The following is a 13,459-nucleotide window of genomic DNA, read 5'->3' on the forward strand; positions in this document are numbered from 1 at the left end:
TTTTGGTGACATATTACTGTGGTTTTTGGTATCCAACTTAGAATGAGTTCAAATAATTGTGAGAGGTTGTTATGAAACATAAATTCCCTTCATTCTTTTTCAGGCCTTCTGATCTATTCCACATGCTCACATCCACAGTGGGAATACAACTGATATTGAACCATCTTTTATTACAAGTACTCACCCCGAAGAAAAGGCTATCCATGTGATTTTAAAATACATTTCTAATAACATTATTTTCTAATGTTTGATAATATTATAGCAAAATGTAAAATATATTTATTACCAATTGTGTAGTAATAAAAAATCTTAAAGATAACTCAATGTTGAAGAAAAAAGTGTTAAGACTTAAGAGCATTATGGTTACAAAATAATCAAATTTTTAATTTCAACTAGGATAGAATTCTATGAGAAAAAATGGAATAGAAATACAGGTGGTACATATATATGTAATGGAATATTACTCAGCCATTAAAAAGAATGAAATAATGCCATTTGTAGCAATATGGACAGACATGGGATTATCATACTAAGTAAAGTAAGTCATAAAGAGAAAGACAAATATCATATGATATCACTTACATGAGGAATATCAAAAAAATGATACAAATGAACTTATCTACACAACAGACTCATAGACTTAGAGAATGGACCTGGGGTTACCAGAGAGGAAGGGCTGGCGGGAAAGAAGAGATCCAGAGTTTAAGACTGAAATGTACACACTGCTATATTTAAAACAGGTAACCAACAAGGACTTACTGTATAGCACAGAGAACTCTGTTCAAAACTCTGAAATAATCTAAATGGGAAAGAATTTGAAAAAGAATAGATACATGTATATGTATAATTGAATCACTTTGCTATACACCTGAAACTAATACAATATTGTTAATCACCTACACTCCAATATAAAATTAAAAAAATATTTAAGGAAATATAGGTTCAAAGAGGTAAAGAAAAATAGAAAATGGAAGTAAAGAAGCTATTCATGAGTTGTTTCTATACTTTAAGTATAGCATCTATTCAGCATATATTCAGAAAAGTATAAAAATCTTAAGGGTAGTTCAGTAAATTTTCACGAAATGATTATGTAAAGCAGCACCCAGACCAAGAATAAGAACATTAACAGCACCCTAAAACACTTAGTACTCTCTTGTCCTGACACCCCTAAGTTAACCACTGTCCTTGCTTCCAACATCCCAGCTAAGATGTGCTTGCTTTTTGAACTTTATATAAATGACATTTTATAGTATGTGCTTTTTTTCCTGTTGCCTTTTACTCAGCATTATGTTTGTGAAGTTCATCCATTTTCATATATTGTTTAAATGTACTGTGTTTGTGTGTGTGTGTGTGCGTGTGTGCGTGTGCGCTCAGTCACGTCTGACTCTTTGCAACCCTTTGGGCTATAGCCTGCCAGGCTCCTCTGTCCATGGGATTTTTCAAGAAAGAATACTGGAGTGGGTTCACTCCTCCACAGAATCTTCCTGACCCGGGGATTAAACCCATGTCTCCTGCGTCTCCTGCACTGCAACCAGATTCTTTACCTGCTGAGCCATCAAGAAAGCCCTAAATGCACCAAAATAGGTTTTAAATATTTATTTTAAACTAACAATTTTACAACATGCAAGAAACTACATATTTGAATCTGTCAAACACATGAGGAAAAATTTGGATGCCTGCTCAAAAGTATGAAGGTTTCGTTATTTAGTGTCCATGGGCTTCAATTTTACCATATTTTAAACGAGGTTAAATACTGTTTTTCTCATAGAGTGGCTATGAGGCTCTACCCAGAAAGTGCTTAGCATAGTTTCTGACATGTTATAAACAGCAGCCGTGGTTGTGGTTGTAGTTGCTGCCTTCCAATGAGCCATCCTAACTTTTCTAACACCATCTCCGAATCCCTCCTCCTTACTGACCCCAAGTGCTACATCTAAAACATATACACATGTCCCTCCCATGCTGACACTAACCTTGCTCTGGTTTTCTGTCACTTAGAGCATATGGTCCAAGCACTCCTGCACGACTTACAGTGACGACCTAGACCAGACCTCTGCCTACCACCTCTGTAATTTAGGTGTATAAAGACATCTTTCACTGAACTATTGGAAAAAATAACTGAGGGGTGGGGAGAAATCTTTAAAAAGAAAACCTTAGTCTATGTATGTAAAGCATTTGGCGTGAAACAAGTAACAAATGGCAAGTTACCCAGGTAGGAAGGAAGAAAGGAGAGAGGAAAGATTGCTGCCTAATCTGATAGTGTTGGCATTGGAAGGATACCTATCATGGTGACAGGTCTCAATCTGTTCTTGATATCCACTTTCTAGCCAAGTTGTGTAGATGTGGCATAAGGAAAATAAGTAGGAGGCATGATTTTATTCCATTTTGTAGATAAGAAAACTATGATCCTGAGAAGTTAAGTGATTTGCCCAAGAATTTACAGGGAATCATGGAAGAACCAGGATTCTTATGTGAATCTATCAGACTCCAGAGCTGTTTTTTATTTTTTTTTTCCTCCATTCCACGGATCTCTGAAATATTCTAATTTTAAAGTGGTGTCTCAAAGATGCTCTCCTCCTAGGGGGAGATAATTTTCAATTTCAGCCTCTCTGAGCCTCAGGGTCTAGCTTGTAAAATTGAGGTAATAATAGTAATTGCCTTTTAAATGAGTTAATACTTGAGCTATGCCTAAAATAACACTCAATAAGTTTTACCTCTATTGTTGTTTTAATTTTATACTCTTAGCTCATTGGCTTTCTGATTTAAATAGAAAATCAGTGTATGAGGCTTTGGCCAAAATAGGTCAGATCTCTCATGGGAGCATTATCCCTTCCATATAAGGTAAACATCAATGTTTTGATATACCCTTGACTATTTTCCTAATCATTACCATAGCTCTTTAATATTCCTGTGAACTCAAGACCCAATCATAGGTGCTAAATAGGTGCTGATTCAACCTTGCAACAAACCTGTAAAATTAGCACATACTTCAAAAAAAGAAAAAAAACACACATTCCATGGTAAAATTGTATATTCTCAGCTAATAAACTTGCCATAGCATCCTATTTTTAGAAACTCAACTTCTCCCATTGTACTTTAAAGTCTGTGAAGCTCAGTTTTTTAAATATAAATATTCTGTATTATTATAACAATAATAATAATAGTAATGTCCCAAATTCTGTTTCATAATTTATGATGTGTTTGTACATTTATTATTGCATTTAATATTTCTCATGAATATGTGTTTGACCAGGGATATGGTAAATATAAATGCTGTCATTTATAGAAAGGTGGAAATGAATGGTACATTTCAAAGAATAATTTAAATCATCCTTCATACATATCACATGGCAAGAAAAGGACTTGCCTGGATAGAGTCTGAACAGAAATTAACTATCATGGCCACAGTGGATCAAGCAGAGAACACAAGGATGGCCTGAATACAATCCCTGTTTTATGGAGGGTCCAGCCCATCTGGACACAAGCAGTCACAAAAACACACCCACACGACAGGCAGACGAAACCTACATAGTACAAATTTATGACATACGCATTGCTGAGCTGAAATCCTGGGTTCTCAGGATGAATAGCCCATATAGAGGAAGCAAAGAGAGAGGACTCGAATCCGCTGATAATTTAGAAAACACTGTCTTCCTGAGAAGGTGCTGTGGGGTGAGTGACTGAGCCTTGCTTCTCAATGTGTTGCCCGCAGAGCACCAGCATCTACATCCCCGGGAAGCTCAAAAGGACGACACGATCTCAGGGCCCACACCTGACCTCCTGAGGCAGATTTTGAACTTTAACAGGATTCCCAAGTGATCTGCACATACATTAAAATTGGTTTAGAAGCCCCAGTATAGAAATATCTGGGGAGTTTTATTAAGAAATGTTCAGACCTGGGCCCCACCCCAAGCTTTATTATGTCAGAGTCACTTGCCCATCTTCATTGTATCTCAGCTAAAACATAGCTTTCTTTATGAAGTCTTCCCTGACCCACCTTCAGACGAAGTCAGATTCCTCAGTTATCATTCTCAAGGCTTGTTTAGTTGAAATTATACTTTATAACTACGCATTTATGCTATATGATAACTGTCTCTCAGGCTGGCAAACACTCTGTGAGAGCAGCAACTGCTTCTAGTTTTGCTTAGCATTACACTCCCAGCAGCTAGTAGAATTCTTGTCACATGTTAGACATTCGATATGTTCACTCATTCATTCCACAAATATCTGTTGAGGACCTACAGTATTCTAACTGCTTAAGATGTATCAGTGAGTGAAACAAGGGTCCCTGAAGGAAGTGACAGAAAATAAATGTGTTGTTCTATTTCTAGTAAGGAAAGAAAATTAATGATAAGGACGAAAAATAAAACGATCGTGTAGTACACAAGAGAGATAGAAGTGTTACTCAAAAATAAGAATGAAGACAGGGTTAGGGGAACTGGGAGCACTGATGGGAATGGGGGTGGGACAAACCAAACATTTTAAATAGGGCAATAAGGGCAACGTGTCACGTCTGCAAGAGATTTGGAGGGAAGCAGTTGTTAGCTCACAGACCTCTCAAGCAAGAACATGCCAGACTAGAGAAACAACACTGCAAAGATCCTAATGAAGGAGCACACTGGTGTGTTCCAGGAACTGCAAAATTTCCAGAGTGGGCAACATGAAATAGTGGGGAGACAGAGGAGGTGGCAAGCTGTGGGGTAGGAGTATGAGGTGGCTACACAGAGGGAACTGGAGACCAGATCATGTAATGCAGGGTCTCCTAGGTGGGTATAAGGACTTTGGCTTTTTCACTGTGTGAAACATGCAGCCGTTGCAGGATTTTGAGCAGCAGAGAGACATAACTTGACTTAATTTTAAAGAAAACATTCTGATTACTGTGTTGAGAACACATTAAAAGGGATCAAGAGTAAAAACAGAGGGTAAAGAAATCAAGAAACTACTGCAGCAAGTCGGGTGACAAATTATGATAATGACGGTGGCTTAGACCCAGGCATTAGCAGTGGCATTGGAGAGAACTGGTTCAGATCTGAATAATATGTGTACACACATATGAATCCATGTATTATCACAAAGCAAACACAACCGAATGAACACCACTAAGGTCAAAGAAGAGAAGTCCTCTCCTGTCTCCTCCTAAGGGTAACCACTAGTTCAGTTCAGTTCAGTTCAGTTTACTTCAGTCGCTCAATTGTGTCCGACTCTTTGCGACCCCATGAACTGCAGCACACCAGGCCTCCCTGTCCATCACCAACTCCTAGAGTTTACCCAAACTCATGTCCATTGTTTCAGTGATGCCATCCAACCATCTCATCCTCTGTCATTCCCTTTTCCTTCTGCCTTCTATCTTTCCCAGCATCAAGGTCTTTTCAAATCAGTCAGCTCTTTACATCAGGTGGCCAAAATATTGGAGTTTCAGCTTCAACATCAGACCTTCCAATAAACACCCAGGACTGATTTCCTTTAGGATGGACTGGTTGGATCTCCCTGCAGTCCAGGGGACTCTCAAGAGTCTTCTCCAACACCATAGTTCAAAAGCATCAATTCTTTGGTGTTCAGCTTTTTTTATAGTCCAACTCTCACATCCATACATGACTACTGGAAAAACCATAGCCTTGACTAGACGGACCTTTGTTGGCGAAGTAATGTCTGCTTTTTAATATGCTGTCTAGGTTGGTCATAACTTTCCTTCCAAGGAGTAAGCATCTTGTAACCACTATCTTGACTTCTAACACTAGCGGTTTACCTATTTTCATTCTGCGCATAAATGGAATCAACAATATACATTTTTTGATATGTCTGACCTCTTCTCTTGAAATTGATTCATGCTGTTACATGTAACTGAAGTTCATGAAAGTTTACTGCAGGATAGTGTTTGAGTGTATAAATATGCATAATTTATTTATCCTTCTTACTGTTGCCAGGGGCTTTCCAGGTGGCGCAGTGGTAAACAATCTGCAGCCAATTGCAGGAGGTGCAAGAGATGCCGGTTCGATCCCTGGGTTGGGAAGACCCCCTGGAGTAGGAAATGGCAATCCACTCCAGTATTCTCACTAGAAATCTCCATGGACGGAGGAGCCTGGAGGGTCACAGTCCATAGGGTCACAGTCCATGGGGTCACAGAGAGTTGAAAGCAACAGAGCATGCACTGTTGTCACGCAATGGTTGTTTCCAGTTTACGGCTATTTTGAATAATAGTACCATGAACATTCTTAAACATGCATTTTTGTGTCATTATCTATTGGTCTTATTGCTAGAAGTAGAATTGGATATTAGGTAATTAGTTATAGATGCATACAATTTTCATAGATAATGTTAAGCAATTTCTTGAGTGCATTTTATCAACTTTAACTCTTACCAGTGGATATAAAGTGTTCCGATTGCTCTGCATTGGGCTTTGCAAATTTTAGCCATTTTATTGAATATGTAGTGATAACTCAGAGGGGATTTACTTAACATTTTTCTGATGATTTAAAGGTGAGCACCTTTTCATATGTTTATTGACTGTTTGGAGATGGTCTTTGTAAAGTGCCTCTTCAGAATACATTCTTCTATTGCATTGTTTATGTCTCTTTTCTCATTGATTTCCAGAAATTCTCTGTTTTGGGAAAGAGCTTGTCAACTGCATGCACTGCAAGTATCTTCTCATATTAAACGGTTTATTTTTCACTTTCTTCAATAGTGTCTTCCGATGATTACAGTTTCTTAATATTAATGTAATTCAGTTTCATTTTTTTTTCTATATGAATATCCAATTGACCTGGCACCATCTATTGAAAAGACCATCTTTTCATTTCTTTTCTATACTGCAACATTTATCACAGATCAAGAGTTCATGTTTGTGTGTGTATAGTTCTAAATTATCTGTTCTGTTCCATTGATATATCACCAACTATTTTGGCTTTCAACCCAGAATTCACTAGCATAAGTGTTCCATGTTTTTCCTCTGTTTTAAGAGCATTTTGGATATTCTTAGCTTTTTGCATTTCCACATAAATTTTAAAATTGGCTTGTTAACTTTGATAATAATAACAATGAAAAACTCAGATTTTGGTTGTAATTTAAATCTATAAATGAATTAAGAGAGAACTGACATCTGTACAATACTGCATCCTCCAATGAACATGGTATACATGACCATTGATTTATGTCTTTTAATTTCTATCATTAATGCTTTATAGATTTGTGTGTAGATGCCTTACACATCTTTCATTAAATATTCAAGAATTTTATGTTTAATGCTACCAAAAATAATCTTTATTATACAGAAATATATAAAAATTTATATGTTGAACTTGTACCCAGAAAAGTTGTTAAACTTATTAACTACACAACTTATCTGTAGACTGTTTTGGATTTTCAAGGTAAGCAATTATATTGTGTAAGAATAACAACATTTACATTTCTTTCTTTTTAATCCTTGTAGCTTTTAATTTTTCTTGCCTGCTGAACAATGTTGAATAAAAGTAAAGTTTTCCTATCTTATCCCTAACTCAGAGGAAAATGCTCAAAAGTTCTCATTTAAGTATGATGCTTGCTGTAGGCTTTTTGCAGATGTTCATAACTAGATTAAGGAATAGAAGGCTATAGTTTTCTAAAGTTTTTTTAATCATGAATAGATATTGAGTTTAATCAAATTATTTTTCTGCATCTATTTTTCTCTTTTATTCTGTTAATGTGGTAATCACACTAACTGACTTGCAAATGTTAACCCAAATTTCCATTTGTGGTTTAAAATCTATTTGATCATGATATAATATCCTTTTCAATATATTGCCAGATTTAGTTTGCTAACATTGTTTTAGGATTTTGTTATCTATGTTCATGGATGAGATTGGCCTGATCTTTGCCTTACGCCAACCTTCACAGGTTTTGGTGTTAAGGTTATACTGGCTTCAAAAAATACTGAAATGCAGTTAGTCTTTTATTCTTTAGAAGATTTTGTAAGATTAGCATTATTTTTTTCTTTTTACATTTGGTAATACTTATGAAGCTTCCTTTTTGGTGAATGTTCAAAATATTGATTAAATCTAAAATTACAGAATGGGAAGGAAGAGCATCAGGTCTGAAAGCCACTCTCTTATTGAAGGACACCTGAGTTGAAAGAAAAAGGACTTAATCAACACACTTCAAGACCAAACACAGCCCTACTATATGCTGTAAGTTCCCAGTATATCCTTCCTGAGAGACATACCTATAGCAAGGAGAAATCTGAATTTTCAGAATTACTTTTCCTTGGTTGTGTTAAAAATTAAGTTTGGCTATTGTGATTGACCTCAGCTACTCTCCTTGGCTTTATTGTAAGCATCTCCAAGTCAGGTTTTTTTCTCCTAATGTCCCCTTTTAGTCACCTCTCAGTATCCAACATAACAGGCTGACTGCCTAGGAAAGGAATCGGAGAGAAAGTACATTAATATCTAGAATGTTATTTCCACAATATCCATGTATTCATTAGAAAAAAATGAACGATAGAAGCAAAAGTTGGGATACTATGCACAGTGAAATAAGTCAGGCAGAGAAAGACAAATATTGTATGATCTCACTTGTATGCAGAATCTAAAAATATATATTTATAGAAACAGAGAATAGATTGGTGGCTTCTGGGAGTGGGGGACCAGGTTGAGAATGGGTAAAGACAGTCAAAATGCACAAACTTCTAGTTATAAGACAAATACATCCTAGGAATGCAATATACAGCATAGTGTCTATAGTTAACAATACTGTATTATATACTTGAAAGTTGCTAAGAGAGTAGATCTTGAATGCTCTCACTACACACACAAAAAAATTGTAACTATGTGAGTTGACAGATGGGCTAACTAACCTTATGGTGGTAAACATTTCACAATGTATACATAATCAAATCACTATGCCATACACCCTAAACTTACACAATAGTATATGTCAACTGTATCCCAATAAATCTGGAAAAGAGATGCAAAAATTATTTGAAAGTGTCTCGTAATCAGCAGAAAAAGTGAAACTGCTCAGTCTTGAAAGGTAAGAAGAAGCCAAGGCTCCTCCAATGTTATACTCACAATCACCCACATTTGGCCTCCCAAAGGAAGAACCAGGAGATAAATGATATACGCTTGAGTTGACGGGTTGATATGGAAAACAGTTCATCTTGTGATGGTTTCTCTCAGTCAGAATCCAGTGGTTATTTCCCATCATAGTCTAATAACATGAAACGTAAGCAATCTTTTCACCAGTGCTGTGCCCTTAGAAATGTGATTCAAGACAGTCAAGGTGCTCTTCAACATGTTTGCTTCTTTCCTTGATTATTTTTAAACTGGGTAACTTACACTTACAGTGACATTCAGAATGACTTTTTTTTCCCTTTCATCATACAAAAAAGAAAGGGGGGAATGCTTCCAAATCCTCTTGGAACAAACCTAGTTGGTCAATTAAGTGGTAAATAAATATTGTTGCCAAACTACCTTTACAGTATGACATAGAGAATACCTTTGTGTTTTTTTTAAAAATTTTTTAAAGCCCTACATTAACTCTCTGGGAGTTATGACATGGGCAAAATTATCAATAAAATCTTAGTGTTTATCAAAAGCCTCCCAGCTCTCTTAGAACCTTCCTGCTGCCACATTTGGATCTCGCTACTCCAACCCCCCGGGCCTGTCCCATCCTTCCAGCCTGTGACCGGATAGCAGAGAAAAATTAATTACATATTTCCTTGCCCCGTACACAGTTTGAGGCAACAAAAAGATCAGAAAACATTTTAACAATGAGGGAACTCATGCACATCCAAGCCAATTAGACCAGTGCCAGGTTCTGGGAGGTAATCAGTGATGAACATGGCATCAGCCTGACCCACACCCATATCATGGAGCCAGACCGCATTTCCATGTACCAAATACAATGAAGACACAGAAGGCAAATATGTCCCTCATGCTATCTTTTTGGATCTAGAACCCAGGAGCATGGGCTCTGTTCTCTCAAGTCCTTTTGGTCAGATCATCAGACCAGGTGATTTGTTTTTGGTCAGTCTGGGGCAGGCAACAACTGAGGCAAGGGCTGCCAGGGACCAGCCCCAGCTGATCCAGGGTATTCTAAGCGGGGATGGCGTCAGCGACCTATTTATTTAAATATTTTATCAAAGATATAAAGAGTAATAGGATGAGGATAGCTCAGTAGGAAAATTCAGTGGAGAAAAGAGGCTGAGTAGCTTGGTTTACGCGGGAGACCAATAAAACTTCAAGACAAGAAGTTTGCACCACTTACGTAGGCTGCAGGCGTCCTTCCGTTCTCCTGAAGGAGAGGAGACACTGAGGCCTCCCCGGTCGGATCTTAGAAGCCCAGGCATAATTAGCAAGCATGGCGGGTTCCACACTCCAGATGGAGACTCAGCCAGAATTTGGGAGAGAGAACGACATGGGGAGACCAAGTTTTGGTGAACAAGGCCTGCACTTTATTTTCCAAAGTAGTTTTTATACCTTAAGTTGTGCATAGAGGATAATGGGGGAAGGAGTGGAGTCATGCAAGGACAGCAATTCCTGGTCCTAATCAAAGCCAGGCTTTCAAACTTATCATATGCAAAAGTTCAGGTGAATTACATCATCTTCTGGCCAGGAGGCCTGTTAACATTTTAAGAAACTTATCTTTCTCTAAAGGTGATTATTCCAAAGTCAGGCACCAGCCTCCAAAAAAGCATTGGACAAAGCTGCATTCCTATAGGGCAAAGGTGAGGTGGGCTCAGTCAAGAAAAGAATTAACTCAAGGGTCCAAGGTTACAAACATTGAGGCTACTACTTACATTTCTATACACCCATTATATCAATCAATACACTGCCAAGGACACAGTAGGTAAGGGGTATGGAGACTTAGCAACAAACATTGGCCCAATAAATGAAAAACCCTTCACCAATACAATTTCTAATCCATCTTTTAACTACTCAAAGGAATCTGTGTGTAGACAGTTTAGAACATCTCCTGCCTCTCACAGTTGGGAGGCTCTGAACAATCACATGTGGTTGGAAAAACCTATTCAGGCAGGCTAGAGGATTTCCAAAGGAGTTTGTAGGTTAAACACTGTCACACCCAGGAATTATTAACTGGAGCTGTAAGCTAACTCTTTTTTCAGAGAGAGGTAGTGGGGGACAGCCCCCTGTTAAGTCAGAGGTGTAGGTGAAAGCACAAAGCAGAAAGTAGGCAGACTCTGATTTTGGGGGTAGATGCTTGAGAATTTCCAGCGGGACTCCTGAGGCTCGATCCCGCCTTTGCGTATGCCGAGCCTCCTTCCTCATGACCTTTGTCATGGGCGGAGTTCCTCATGCTGGCTCCTGGCAGTGATAGAATTCCAGTTGAGCTATTCCAGATCCTGAAAGATGATGCTGTGGGAAGTGCTGCACTCAATATGCAATATGCAATATGCACTCAATATGCAATATGCCGGCTCCCGGCAAAGGGCCATGATACAGAGGGGGCCAACATCATGAACACCCTCAGTGAGGTGCCCTCAAGCCAGTGTCTGGCACTGTGGTTGAGTCCTACAACACCACCCATCAGCTACTGGAAAACACTGATGAGATAGATCTACTGCTTTGACAATGAGGCCCTTTACAATATATGCTTCCACACCCTCAAGCTGACCTTGCCAACCCACAGGGACCTGAACCACCTCCTTCCAGCCTCCATGAGTGATGTCACTACCTGCCTCTGCTCCCTTGGCCAGCTCGGTGCCAACCTCCACAACCTGGCAGTCAACATGGTGCCCTTCCCATGTCTCCACTTCTTCATGCCTGGATTTGCCCCTCTGACCAGTCATGGAAGCCAGCAGTATCAGGCGCTCAGTGGGCCCAAGCTCATCCAGCTGGTCTTCAATGCCAAGAACATGACGGCTGCCTGTCACCCCCACCATGGCCGGTACTGAGCGGGTAAAAGGCAGGAAGGCCAGGGGTCCCCAAATGGAGGACACAGGCTGCAAGTATCAGACATTTTTTATCTCTCTCTTAAGCGGCAGGAGGAAACAAACTAGTGTTATATTTTTTCCCCTTCTCTATACAAAGAGGTTTCTCTTAAAACTTTGTGTTGCCATAATGACACCCGGTTCCACTTAACACTTCTCAAACCTTGAGCTGACCAATGCATTTTCCTTATGGAAATGTTTGTCTTAAGCTATGTTAATGTACCCTAGACTCTGTCTTCAAGTGGGTTCGCCTAAAGGCTCAGAACCAACTTGACAAACCAGTATGTTATGCTCATACATTATTCTCCTAATCTAAGTTAATGAAACTATATATTTGTATGGAAATCTGCCTTTCTTCAAGACTCATGTCAATTGTTTTATGGCCCGGGATGACTCACCTGGTGCCATTCTGAGTTTTGAGACATTTCCTTTGTTTAATTAGCAGACTGCTAGTAGCTATATTGTATCTGGCTAAAGACTAGCAGGGGGGTACTCTATCTGCCACCTTCTGATGTCTATGTCAGATGCTTTCTCTATCTCTTTTATACTTTAATAAAACTTTATTACACAAAAGCTCTGAGCTATCAAGCCTAGTCTCTGGCCCTGGGTTGAATTCTTCTCCTCTGGAGGCCAAGAATCCCAGCATCTTTCATGGTTCAGCAACAACCTTTCAGTACCTCATGGTGTGTGCTATCTTCTGTGGGCTAATATCCATGAAGGAGGTGGATGAGCAGATGTTCAACGTACAGAACAAAGTCAGAAGCTACTTCTTGGAATGGATCCCCAACAATGTCAAGATGGCCATCTGCAACATCCCATCCCATGGCCTCAAGATGGTAGTCACCTTCACTGGCAACAGCACGACCATCCAGAAGCTTTTGAGCACATCTCAGAGAAGTTCAATGCCATGTTCCACAGACAGGCCTTCCTCCACTGGTACACAGGTGAGGGAATGGACAAGATGGAGTTCACTGAGGCTGAGAGCAACATGAACGACCTCATCTCTAAACACCAGCAGTACCAGGATGCCACCACAGAAGAGGGGGAGGATTAGAGTGAGGAGGCCAAAAAGAAGGCCTAAGGCCAAGTCCCCATCATCTCAGGCTTCTCAGTCCCCTCAGCTTTCTTCCTCAATTGGCCCTTTCCTCACCCTCAGCATTTGTGTTTTCTGACTCTATCTTGTTTTTTTGTTTTGGGTGAGCCAGGGTGGGGGTGGCCCAGCACAGTACCTGGTACATAATAAGGTGCTCAATAAATACTTATTGTTTGTTGAATGTTTCTCTCTTTCCACTCTGGGGAACCTAGATTTATGCTATTCTGGGTAACCCTGTATTTCCTTCAGGGGCCCACTCCTCCCATATGTCCAGTTAACATTCCCTCTCTGAGATTACTCTCAAGAAGCTAGGTCTCATCAAATCCCATTTAAAACAGGGTGCTAAAAACCTGGACAGATGACCACCATCTTAGGCCATGTGGCAGACCAGGAGAAAGGAAACCAAGGAGCATGTGCAAGTCCCTCCAAGGAAGGGGTTCAGTTCAGTC

The 13,459-nt window shown here is 39.3% G+C and overlaps 1 pseudogene; it reads left to right on the forward strand.

Moving 5' to 3' along the window:
* The first annotated feature begins 9,736 nt into the window (after positions 1–9,736).
* LOC147369933 (tubulin beta chain-like) lies at positions 9,737–12,998 on the forward strand (annotated as a pseudogene).
* The last annotated feature ends 461 nt before the right edge of the window (positions 12,999–13,459 follow it).

This window comes from Bos grunniens, chromosome 7 (genome assembly GCF_055505025.1).
Source record: "Bos grunniens cultivar Pamir isolate PY7600 chromosome 7, Bosgru_T2T1.0, whole genome shotgun sequence".
NCBI lineage: Eukaryota > Metazoa > Chordata > Mammalia > Artiodactyla > Bovidae > Bos > Bos grunniens.